Source organism: Carcharodon carcharias, chromosome 15 (assembly GCF_017639515.1).
Source record: "Carcharodon carcharias isolate sCarCar2 chromosome 15, sCarCar2.pri, whole genome shotgun sequence".
NCBI classification, from domain to species: Eukaryota; Metazoa; Chordata; class Chondrichthyes; order Lamniformes; family Lamnidae; genus Carcharodon; species Carcharodon carcharias.
In genome coordinates, this window is record NC_054481.1 from 128,592,205 (window position 1) to 128,604,802 (window position 12,598).

At 41.4% G+C, this 12,598-nt stretch overlaps 1 protein-coding gene across 1 annotated transcript in view; it reads right to left on the reverse strand.

Moving 5' to 3' along the window:
* casz1 (castor zinc finger 1) overlaps window positions 1–12,598 on the reverse strand; it is a 383,715-nt gene that overhangs the window by 349,627 nt on the left and 21,490 nt on the right. Inside the window, exon 2 of the mRNA XM_041206599.1 lies at window positions 894–1,020. The gene's annotated coding sequence lies outside the window, so the exon portion shown is untranslated. The remainder of the gene's footprint in view (window positions 1–893; window positions 1,021–12,598) is intronic.

Consider the following 12,598-nt stretch of genomic DNA (forward strand, 5'->3'; position numbering starts at 1 on the left):
CCAGAGGGCACAATCGCACAGCTGATTCAGCTGTGCGCCCGCCAAATTGGAAAATCTAAATGACGCGCGGTGACATTGGGACACACGCCCGACATCACCGCGCGTCATTTTACGCATCAGCGAATGGGCCTCGACCCCACTCGCCAACCCGAAAATTCTTCCTCTACAATATCTGTCTTCACAGTACAGCAGGACTAGGCCATTCAACCCATCGAGCCCGCTCCATCACTCGATTAGATTGTGTCTGGTCCTCACCTCAGCCAGTACATTCAAGGCCTGATAGAAGTGAGTTCGGAAGTGGGGGGGGGGTGTTTTTTCCATGCCTACATACGTTGGCAGACCTGATCCACCTTGTGACCCCCTTTGTTTCAAATTTGCCAAAGCGGTGATGTTAATGGGAATGCTGACAGCGCTGTTCGCTGCTGCACACACTCCTTCTCCTATTGGTTTAAGATGGGAACGTTAAAGCTTTATTTTGTTTTGCTTTTTAAGGGCTGAGACCAGAGACTTAGCAAAGGAACTGATTGGAGAGAATTGTCTGGTGCAGCCCAATGCAGAGTTTCCAATGAAAATGATGCCAATAACATTCTACCTGACCAGATATGAAATAATTTGTACCTTTGATATTATTCTCTGTGCAAAAATCAAACTCTCAATTCTTCTAATTTTATAATGCACAGAAAAGCTATTAAGCGCAATGTGTTTGCAAAGCAATTTTCTGTATTTAAAAATACTGCTTGTATTATGCAAAGTTAAGACCAATTATTGTTTTCATTCTTCTATTACAGCAGGCTATTGATTAGTTCTATGCCATTAATAATATCCCTCAGTACTGTCTTTACGATTTAAACACAGCTTCAATAAATCATCTATTGTAATCTATGAAGTCTTACCTGGTCTTCACCAGTTCTAACCAGGCCTCATAAAGGTCTTAAATTATTGGTGGTCGCTCTGCACTAACCAATGTTGGTGTCCATGTTACATCCACGACAGATTACAAACAGATAAATATTTCTCCATCTGTGGGGAAAATGTTTTTATAATATTACTTCTTAATTGTGGTATTTTGAAATTCTATTCGGCTGATGAAAATGACTGAGCATGGAGAGTGTCAACCGGTGGGGTCGCCTGGGAGGAGCATCATGGGTTAGGGTGTTCCTGGTCCTGATTGGCTATGCTGCAGCCACATTGGCCAAGGCACTGGCCATTGCTATGCAATTTGGGAGGTAGAGGCACTTCTGCTACAATTCCTAGGGCATCCTATTATTCCTCAATGTGCTCCGCCAACTCCAACTATAAGACAGGATTTGTGGATTTTGACTGTTGCGTGTAATGGATGTACAAGACAAGCTAGGAAATTGTAAAATAAAACATTTGTGAAGCCAGAGTTGGATGTTGTGTCAAACCAGAGGGACTTTTGCATATCAAGAGATTACTCCAATCTTTGCTTTGAATTTGATAGATAATTTGCTGAGATCTGTAATTTATTGGTAAAAATATAAAGAACTGAAAAGGTTGGGTAAGTTAGATCTCTGTAATGTTATCAAATTGATGGTGATGGATGACAGCAGTTATGTCTGCCTGGTGTTTGCCAGAATCACTTCGCTCCAATATTTGCATTAGAAGCAAATTCAAATGCTTGGAATCTGACAGCTGATTCCCATCCAGAATCATTCTGATATCAGCTGAAATTATTCATTACTGGTGTTTCCTATATAACGATAGATTCAAACTGCTCATATTGTCACCATACCCCATCCCACAAAGAGCCACACAGCTTGAATCATCTGCTGGTGGGCTGAGATTGTGGGATATCAAAGAGGGAAACTATTTTGACAGGAAACCTGAAATTTCAAACCCATTAATTATTCAAAATATGCCTCGTTAGTATTTCTATCAAGAGGCCCAAGCTAAGCAAATAATTGAGCTGTTGGACCAACTAGGACTGACAAATACTGGTTATGGTTATAGGATTTGTTGTCTCCGCAATCCAGCCCTCACCCCAACAAAAAAAATGATTTTACCATAAAAGAAAAAGTTTAAGAGATGACCCAAAAGTCCAAATGTGCTGTAATCACCCACATCTTCCACTCATTACCAAATCCCTTCACTCCCTCATGGTCCAATCCCACCTGCACTATCCAGGCTGGGGTCAAGCTCCTTTCTAAATCAGACCAAACATCAGTCAAAGAAACTGCCTAAAATTCTGGGCAAGAATGGGCTTCTAAAAACTGACTGTAAGGATTGAGCTCAAATCAGTCTCAGTGTTGACACAGTGGGCATTCTCAGAACATGGAGCATTCAAAGCAGTAATCGTGCAGCCATTAGCAAAGTTTCTTTCCACATTGGGCCATTGCTCAGGAACCACTTTTAAGACACAGTACATGAATCCCTCACATGGGCAGACACTACTCTGCAGGCATGTCCAACACAAATATGTTTTTTAACTAGGTTATTGGTGTAAAAAGGAATCAGTGGCTGAGGATTATTGGCCTCCACATTCTAACTATTTGCATAAAGAACAGTGTAATCCATAATAATAGCCACACCCGGTGCACAATTCTTCAGTTTGGTTAAATCTGCACAGACTCTCTGGAGTCTGAGGCAGCCACAAACGCCCACTGATATACCTTTAATTCCATTATTTTATTAAGATGTTGCAATTAGAATAAGAGCACAAGAATGTACGAAATGAGAAAAAAAAACCTTCAGCCACAAAGCCCGCTCTCTCTGACAAACCCAAGTACAGCTTTGCACATTAATGGGCTTTTCCCAACTTGTAAAAAAAAAATAAATTTATACAGGAATTTAATGTAATATTGGGTAATATGCGGAGTAGTTAAATGATGGGTTAGACACTAGATATTTATATGTCATAGAAAATAATACATATTAAACACTACAAGAATGTAAATGTGCAAAGTACTCTGCTTAAGTGTGGTGTTACTGTATGAATGCTTAATACATTCCACTCGTTTAATTTGTTCGACGTTTTAGTACGAATACTAACCCACTAATAAACAGGTTAACATCACTTAAAACTGTGGGCAAAGTAGTTCCATACAAACGTGCTCAGAATTTAAATATTTTCGGGGACCAACTTGAGAAGAATGACTGTAGACAAACTTTTCAAGAAAGTAACACTTTGAAATTCCTCCTCGGCACAATAGGGTCATCAAACAAAAACGGCAGGTGGTTTGAAGTGGGAGACAACAAGGTCTCTGTGCCCTCTGTGGGAAAATGGAATATATCTAAAAGATCATCGTGCTGTTTAAACTGACTGAGCTCCGCAAACAGCAACTTCCCATTTGTACACAATCGTGTCAGGCACAAATACAGAGACTAGCTGATAAAAAGAATGCCAGGGCACAGGAATGAGTTGATGCCACCCCGCATTTTGCAGGCTTCAAACAGGCACCTAAGCATCCAGTGTGGGCAAGTGATGTGTGCCCTCACACACTGTACCACAATGATAATGGCTGAAATGTGAGTGTCTTGGACCTAAACCAATAACAGGTTGCATGTACAAATAGGGACCCAGTGCAAATAGAGGCATCCTGTTGATTTCTATCCAAATCCTTCTTGATCACCACCCACTCCCCTCAGGATGTACCAAAGGAAAGCTGCAATTTCCATCCACTTTGCTGGCAAGCTGCGAGGAGACGTGCAAGCTGGTGCCTGCCTGACTGAAACTAGGCCCAAGGTACACCCGATATTCGGCCATTCTGTTACAGGGACCATACCCTGCGCCCGGTTCACACCGTCAGCCCAGCAATATCCAGTATTATCCCTAGGTTCTCAGAAACCCAGTCTTTCCATCGCCTGGACAGATGCTGCTGAAGTGTTGTCATTTAGGAATTGAACGATGCGCTTGAGCAGAGTGTTAAACGCACTGGATTGGCCTGTGGGCTTAGAGAAAGGCGAGTCCCAGGATTGCTGACCATGTGCAATTGCTTGGTTTTATTGAACAGTTTGGAAGAGAGGCACTAACTGAAATAGCGTACAATGGAGGAATCTGACTCATTCCACCAAAAGCCAAGGTGATTTTTTTTCAGTAATCTCAGGTTGGCACCGGTGGTACTGCCATAGGCTAGATCCTCCTGCTTTGTCAATGTGCGACAGCAAGAAATCCTTCCAAGGGATGAGTGAAAACGGAAAACAAGTTCAAAAGATTACATTCTGCAGCTTCAAAATAATATTTTTTACAAAGTACATAACAAAAGCAGCTGAAGCTCAAACTTTATTGTAAACAGAGTTTAGTATAGAAAGCAAAGGTTTTCGTTGTTAGCTCGGAGTCAATGATGGGTGAGGGAGTGAGGGATTGAGTTAGCAATCTCAGTCCTGAAAACACTCTACAATTGTTCAAGTTCGATAAAAACTGGAATTTTATAAGATGGGATGACTATTGCACCAGACAAGAGATCAGATCAACTTTGTTCTGATGATATCCCATTCCTTTTATCTCCCAAATCAAGCTGCTGCACATTAGTTCAAAGGAATTTTCTATTTTCTTTAGAACAAGAAAGAGGACTGTAAAGAATGCACTCTGAGCAGTTTGTGAGGTATTCGCCTTATTTGTGAGTCAAAGTCCATCATATGAGGAAATAGCTTTGTTTTACTTAGCCCCTATCAACAAGTCACAGAATTGTTGACTTTGAGATCATAAAATGTTACCAAGACAGCTAAAATGAGGGGAAAAAATGTTGCATAAACCAGTTCTTTAATTAATATGGCTTGCAACATGGATTGTAAAATATTTAATAAGCAGTCACAAAAGTATTGGTTTAACTTCTACATAATGAGAAAGGTAGAGGTTGTCATGGCAATGGCACCTCATTATGGAGACACACCCTTTTTTAATGTGATTCATATGGTTATTGTCTCTGGCAATTAGCACGACAAACTTTATCCCACACAAAAAATTACTGGCAGTTTCTGGACAAACAGCCCCATTGAACTTTAATCATGCAATTCCACCTCAAACCAACTGTATTTTATAATCACTGAAGTGAACGTTGGTCAAAGACCATAAAGTGTTTCTTTCTCTTTATTTGAATCAAGTCCATTTCCTGTTCAAACTGAAAGTGCCATAAGCAGCAAGCGAAATTCCTCCTGTTTTGTGTTTTTCTGTTGTTTATACCTTATTAACTACCTGTGGAATGGGTGTGTTTGTTTTAGTGCCTACATGAAGTCATGCTCAAAAAATGTAATGCAAAACATTTTCATGCCATGACATATCATGCTGATTTAATATTATGTTTCCTCTTTTTATAAAACTATGCAGCTCACGATCTTTAAGTACACCTCAACATACTAATTGATTAGGCCATTTATTATTACTTTACTTAATCACCAATATTGCAATGAGCATGGCATGTTCTGCTTTGTCTCAGGATTAGGAAATCTGCAGACTCTGTGCATTTTTACATATTTCTCTCTCAATCAACAATTTGCAAATGGTACCTGTTTTTCTACACTGTTTCTAGATTGCATTGAAAAATACATACAAATTAAAGTACATTGGTCCCCTTTGAATTTTAGTGCTTATTTTGTCCTGAGTGCTTATTTACAAGTTATTTACATCTTATTACAGTCATTTATTTCCTGGTATTCTAAGGCTATATATCGAACTTGAATATAGATTGTTGGTCCACATTTTTGTTTCTAAAACTGGGGTTTGAAATTAACAAGGGACGTGGATGGAAATATTAGACTTTACTGTAATCTTGCTTTGCTAGACACTTTAGCCAAGACCAGACAGAGCTGGTAAAGGTAGATCATGTCCCACATGAAGTCCAAAGCCAAATAGGGGACTCCCCCCACCACACTCCGACACCCCCTCCCCCACTCTGCCAACATTGTCAGAATAATGGAGAATTGCAAAGCAGAATCTATTTATTTGGGTCATCTGGGATTTGAATCCAACAGGGACTTCAGATCCATAGAGATCCATATGCTTGTGATCACGATTTGAAATAGCTGTGGATGGCAAGACTTGAGGGCACATCTGTATCATTCATAGGTTACATGTCAGGAATTATTTCCTTTGCTGGAGCGTCAATGCCCTCTGGATCAGACTGCCGAAACACGGGGTGGATATGCAGTCGCTACCGCCCTTTTTAAAAGAGCTCTTGACAAGTACCCATGACAGAAGGACAGTTAAAGCTCTAGGAGTTAAGTTGTGAGACTGCGATGAGTCACGGCTGACTGCAGTGTCCTGGAGTGTACTCAGCCAGCTCAGGGAATTGGCAAAGAATCCTACCGTTTCTCTGAATGAGCCACAGGTTATTTTGTTTTTTTTGCCTCTCCCAAGAGATTGTGTGGTTATGTGGTGGGTAATGATGAGCCAGATTAGATCCTTGATGATGCTTTTTGAATTCTTCCATGTGCATGTTTGTAATAAACTTGGAGTGCAGCAAACAAAAAAATCTCAGAGATCTGTTGCGTCCTGGAGTTCCAGTAGTCCAGATGTCAGTTTACTAGCTGTTGGTAGCATTTGACTTGTCAGGCCAGGTTAATACTGGTGCTAGAGGGCTGACTGTCTGAGGCTATACCTGTAAGGAGTATGTTTCCACAGTATCCATTGCCCATGTGATCGCTGAAGGTTTTAGTGCAACACCTGAGATCATCCTGGAATAGTTTAGGCTATTTGCAACTTGAGGGATCTGTCAGGTCACCTACTGAAGCCCAGATAGCAAGGGGACAACAGCTGTTAACACTTGGAGTAGCTTCCCATTTGTGCATCATTACAGTGAAATCAACACTCAGCAAGATATTGGTGCATTGAAATATTTACAATGGAAAATTTCTGGAATTCAGTCTGAGATCCTGGATGAAATGTGTCTTTCCTTCATAGTGGCTTTGGTCTGAACATTCATTGGATTTTTGTTTATCTCAGAATGAAGTGCCACTCTTGGCCTACTGATTGCTATGTTCAGTGGGACTGAGCTGGAAAGGGTTAACCTGGCTTATTGAGGCCTTGGCAGTCCTACTGAATGCAACCAACACTATGGTGCTAGAGGGCTGACTGTCTGAGGTCCAATAAGGCTATACCTGTAAGGCGTATGTTTCCACAGTATCCATTGCATTGTGATTAGCCCTGCGTCTTTACTGTGGTGCGGACACTGTGCTGATATTGTGAAATGTTCTTCATCCATTTAAAAATGTACAAACATCGGATCTGGTGAACTCTGGAACTGGCTGCATAAGTTGGTTTTTTGTTATCAGCTTGGCATCAAATGAGTGTGAAAAGTCATAATCGTCCTGCCTTGCAAACAATGCACTGGTAAAACTAGCCAAGTTTCGACAAAAATACTCTGAATTGCATAACCTGCTTTAGCCACAAGAATTTTTGGAAAACAAACAGCTTGTTTGGGCTGGCAATCATTTGAAAATATCTACAGGTAGCTAAAATTACAGAAGCCTGAACAGGCCGCCATCTTGTTTGTTAGTCCTCACAACCTCCTTATTAAACATTCATCCACAGCAGTATTAGGATTCTCTTTAACTTCACTCTTTTGGAGATCACAATTTCATCCACTTACAATGGAGGATTAAGTAATCAGCAGTTCTCAAACTTTAAAATACAATTGTACGTATGTATATCTTTCCTTACATGTGTATATCTCCTTATGTATGTCACTCGGTGTGTATATTTGTTCATATATTGTGACAATATTGAAACTAATATTTAGTTTGCTATTGGCTTCTTGCATTTTATCTTGTACATAAGGGGCTAAGGACAGCTTCACTCACAGAAGAACACTCAAACTCATTTTCATAGAATCGCAAACTTTTTTTTTATCACAGAAGAAGCCCATTCAGCCTATGTTGATTTGCTGAAAGACCTATCCACATTTCCTCACATCCCTAATAATAACTTGTTTGTTCAAATATTTATCGATTTTCCTTGGTCATAGATTGACATCAATGGATTTGTCATTGGCTTACAAAGCTGTTTTCACATGGCCCAGTGACATCCCAGAGTGCTGGATCAATCCCAGAGCGCTGGGTCTATCCCAGGGCGTTGGACCTGTCCCAGAGCGCTGGGACTATCCCAGAGCGCTGGATCTATCCCAGAGCGCTGGATCTATTTCAGGGCGTTGGATCTATCCCAGAGTGCTGGGTCTATCCCAGAGCGCTGGGTCTATCCCAGAGCGCTGGGTCTATCCCAGAGCGCTGGATCTATCTCAGAGCACTGGGTCTATCCCAGCGCTGGATCTATCTCAGAGCGCTGGGTCTATCCCAGAGCGCTGGATCTATCTTAGAGCGCTGGATCTATCCCAGAGTGCTGGATCTATCTCAGTGCCATTATACAGTGAGGTCCCCTCCAAATAATATCATACAGTGCAAGCTTTCTTCCAATGACATCACAGAGTGTGAGGCCTCTCCTAATGACATCATGTAGCTAAAATGAATGATAACATTTCCCTTGCTTGGAACAAAAACACACATTTACATCGTGGCATCAAAGTAGGAATGTTGTGAGGAATATCACTACAGAAATAGATAGAAGAGTGGAAACCGTGCCGGAAGAGGTGACCAGAGACTACAGATGGATTTTCAATGCATTTTCAAAGATGAGCAGAGAAGTGGGGAGGAACAGAGCTTTATCAGCAATGGTCCACTGAGTACAGCAAAGGCAACTGGAAGATCTGCCACCTCTGGTGGAGTAAAGGCCCCCAAACATTTGGTAAAAGGACAGAATTCGAGGGCCATTAGGTAGAGGAAGGAAGCTAAACCTTAAGGAAATTGCAGAGATAGGCTAGGCCGAGGCCATACGTGCATCTGAAGGACAAGGATTTTAAATTAATGCTCATAAAATGTATAAAATAAATTTACTCCAACTGTAAAATAAAACAAATATTGACTGCAGTGTTTCAGCTCCAGCTGCTAAATCATTGCCTCTCAGGGTACATAACTGACCTAGAATGTGCAATAATGCATATTACATCCTGATATAACACCCCTTTAATAACTCGTGTGATCCACAGTTCCACAATTTACTACCGTAATTCTAAACTGCAGTCAATATTTGTATTATATATATTTATTGTCTCTATAATTATCTCTACAGTAGAGTCTCTGTATAATGCTGATACAAAAAGGATCTATAAGAAAGGGCAGTTATAAAGGGAATGTTTTACACAGTTTGTCTTAGTGCTTCATAAATTACGTGTTGTGTTAGAGGTTGTAATATATATCACGGAGTGTCACAGTGGGGACTGCTGCATAGTTAATGTTGATGAAGAAGAGGTTTTGGTGCACTGTGGATGAACAGATGATGCTTTCTGTTTCTGTGCTATTCCTGCATAGGATGGTCACTCATTCAGATTGAAAAGGATAGGCTTGCTTTACAGGTGACTGCTCACTCACTTTGTAGTTGAAAACTGGACAGTAAAGGGATCTTTAAAAATCCATCTCATACACACACACACACACACACACACACATCCCTGGCAAAAAGTGACATGAGTGCCACCCCTTCAGGGTGTTTGAATTCATTCTTTCACTCTCAGCTTCTGGTTGGGTTTCAATGACATTGTCCATGCCACATCACCATTTTACAGCCCATTACATATAGGGATGCACCTCAAATCCTCACCTAATGAACTGTTTACCATGGGATCCTAGTTATGTGTAAGAAGTCAGAATGTTTTTCTTTTACAAAACCGTAAAATTATTGTCTATGATGAATATGTCCCAGGGGGGCTGAAAAACCCCCTTTTAAATGAAAAACAAGCAAATGTCTGACTTTCTCCAACAGGAACCACCCACTAATTAAGTCAAATTCTCACAGAGCACATTACAGATTTTATTAACTGGGTGTTAATTATAGAGAAAAACAGACATTTCGCTAAATGGGAATTTATATGGAGTTGCGTCACAGATCAGCCATAACCACATTAAATGACGGACAAGCCAGAGAAGCTGAATGGCCTCCTCCTGTTCCTATGAATTTTGGGCCATCGCAACTTCCTGTCAGTGGCCAATCAAGACTTCCTGCTACCTGACTGAGGCTGGCAATAGTCAAGCATAATTGCTTTTAACTGGTTTGCGTGTGCGACTTGTGTAGGCACATCGGGACTGGGTAACAACTAATGGAAGACAAATGGTTATGGCTGTCGATACCATTCCGGTGGCTGTGAGATTGAACCACATTATAGTAAGATGGGAAATTGAAGTTATGAAAAATCTGCTGGTGTGAAGGCTAGCATCAGAGAAAATAGCCATGAAAGCAGGCGGATTATCATAAAACACCAACTGGGTCACTTGTGCCCTTCAGGGGAAGGGAACCTGCCCTCTACCCTGTTTGACCCAGTGGCTAACCACATGATTCACATAGTGCTCCCAGGGCAAGTCAGTATGAGCAATAAATAGAGCCATACCAGTGTCAGCCACATCCCAAAAACAAATATAGATAAACAAGTAACCCAATAAATAAATGTTGCAATGTTTTACAAAGTTTGGTTTCTGCTACCTAAAAGTAATAATTTAGAAAAAGTTTTTTGTTTGGTTTTATGAGCCATTTCTCTTGACTCAATGCACTCAGCACTGTCAATCTAGTCTGACAACATAATGACACCAGAATGGTTTTCTGGGTGTCCTTTTTTGATTTTCAGTTTTAATTTGTTTGTATAATGCACTATTATCATACATTTGAACTAGGAAACATTTTAAAATGAAGGAGAGGAGACCCTTTCCAACTCCTCCACAAGAGCCAGGCTACTCTGAATGATGGTTAAATGGGGCTGATGGATTTATTGGGATTTGGATCTGTCTACATTGCTGAAGTACCAAAAGAAGGGACCCAATTCCATGAGGAAATGGAAAAATCTAAAGATAATAATTACTGTCTGACAGCTTGAAAAAAAAACTACAATTAAATATTTTGAAAAATAACAAAGCAGCTGGAATTTAAACTCAACTTTAATATAAGCAGAATCGCGTGCAGAAATAAAAGATTTTCCTTTTAAAAATACAGCCAGTTCTGGAGTTAATGGATGGCTCCTTGCCTGGAGCCCAACATTGAAAGTTGCCGTGACATCCAGGATTTCACCAATAGGAGCCACTTTTAACACTGAACATAGATAACCGTGAGTGGCTAGGTTAGATTGAATTTCTGAAATAGAATTACAGCAAATTGGAGAAATTGAGACACAGTGGACCTTAAAAAGCTAAAATAAAAGTCAAGAACTGTATTAGTACGTACATTTTCTCATGAGTTGGTGTACAGTCTAGTGGGTAAGTCCAACTGAACTGCACCTACAACACTTCATTCACTCCCTGCTGGAGAATGATGGAATGAACACAAAGTGAGCACACGATGGACAAAGAGATAAAGGACACCCATCATGTGACCTATGCCGAGTGTGAAAGGACAATGGTCTTGTGATCTTCGTGGATGCAGTGAAGGAAGATAATGAATAGCTGATATGGAAGTAAACATTGAGTAAACGTAAGCACTTACTTCCCTTCAATTATGCACGGATGGATGGAGTGGGTGTGTGGGGTCGGCGGAGGGAGTGGGGTGGTGGTTGGTGGGGGAGGATACTGTTGTTGATCCAACCATCTCATTGTTCTATAAAACCCTCTACACTACATCTCATTGCCTTTAAACGACTCCAGAGTTTAGGCATCCATTATCCTATTCAAAAGACCCATTCTAGGTATTGATCACTTTTTGCAGCAAGGAAGTGCTTCCTGAGATCAGTCTTGAACTTGCATTTTACTAATTTATACTTCTGCCCCTTGTCCTGCAGTCAAGGTTTAACTTGAAATATTGATCCACCTTTTCTCTTGAGCTTAGACTCTAATATATCCCGGTAAGGTCCAGTTTCATTCATCCCCTGCCAAACCGGAACAATCCAACTTTTACTGGTTTATCCTCATACCTCAGGTGGGGGTTTTCTGCTGGTGTCGGGCATATTTGGTGGTGTGAGTGGACAATATGGTGAGAAGGCCAGTGAGACCAGTTTGCGATCGTCTGCTCTGCCCGCCAATGGTGGCTGTGTTCCCCACCATCGAACATCGGGAACCTCATTGTAATACACCAACAACATCATTATAACGCCAGCCCTGCACTTGGCAGGCTGAACCTTGCTCAGGACTTCGAGGTTTGTTTGCCTACCTTGCTTCAGGCAGCACTCAAAGTCATTAGCGCCAGGATTCACAGACAGAACCATATCACTCTTAGGGGGGCTCACGGGCAGGTCTCTACCTACCAGACCAGCCATAAGGTGCTTTTCAACGGCTGCAGGGCCAGGGCTTGTTTGGGGAAGGGGGAGAAGTGGCCTCAGGCAAGGGAAGAGGCTACAGGATGAGAGCTGTACTGGGGAAGGAGGGTATCCCAGGGTGTGTGTGGGGGCACATGTTGATCTGTAAAAGTGGCCTCAAGATAGTGAGGGCTGAGGAGGCAGTCTCCAGTGGAGATGAGGCCAGATGGACATGTGAGCTGGCAGTGAGTGAGATGCCAGTGAGTGTGTGATGGGCTTGTGAGTGTGTGAGTTTAGAGTGATGAGGTGGTTACCATACGCTGGCTGCACTGGTGAGATCATTCACCCTCTATCTGCATTGGATGGCCAGCCTCTTCTGTACA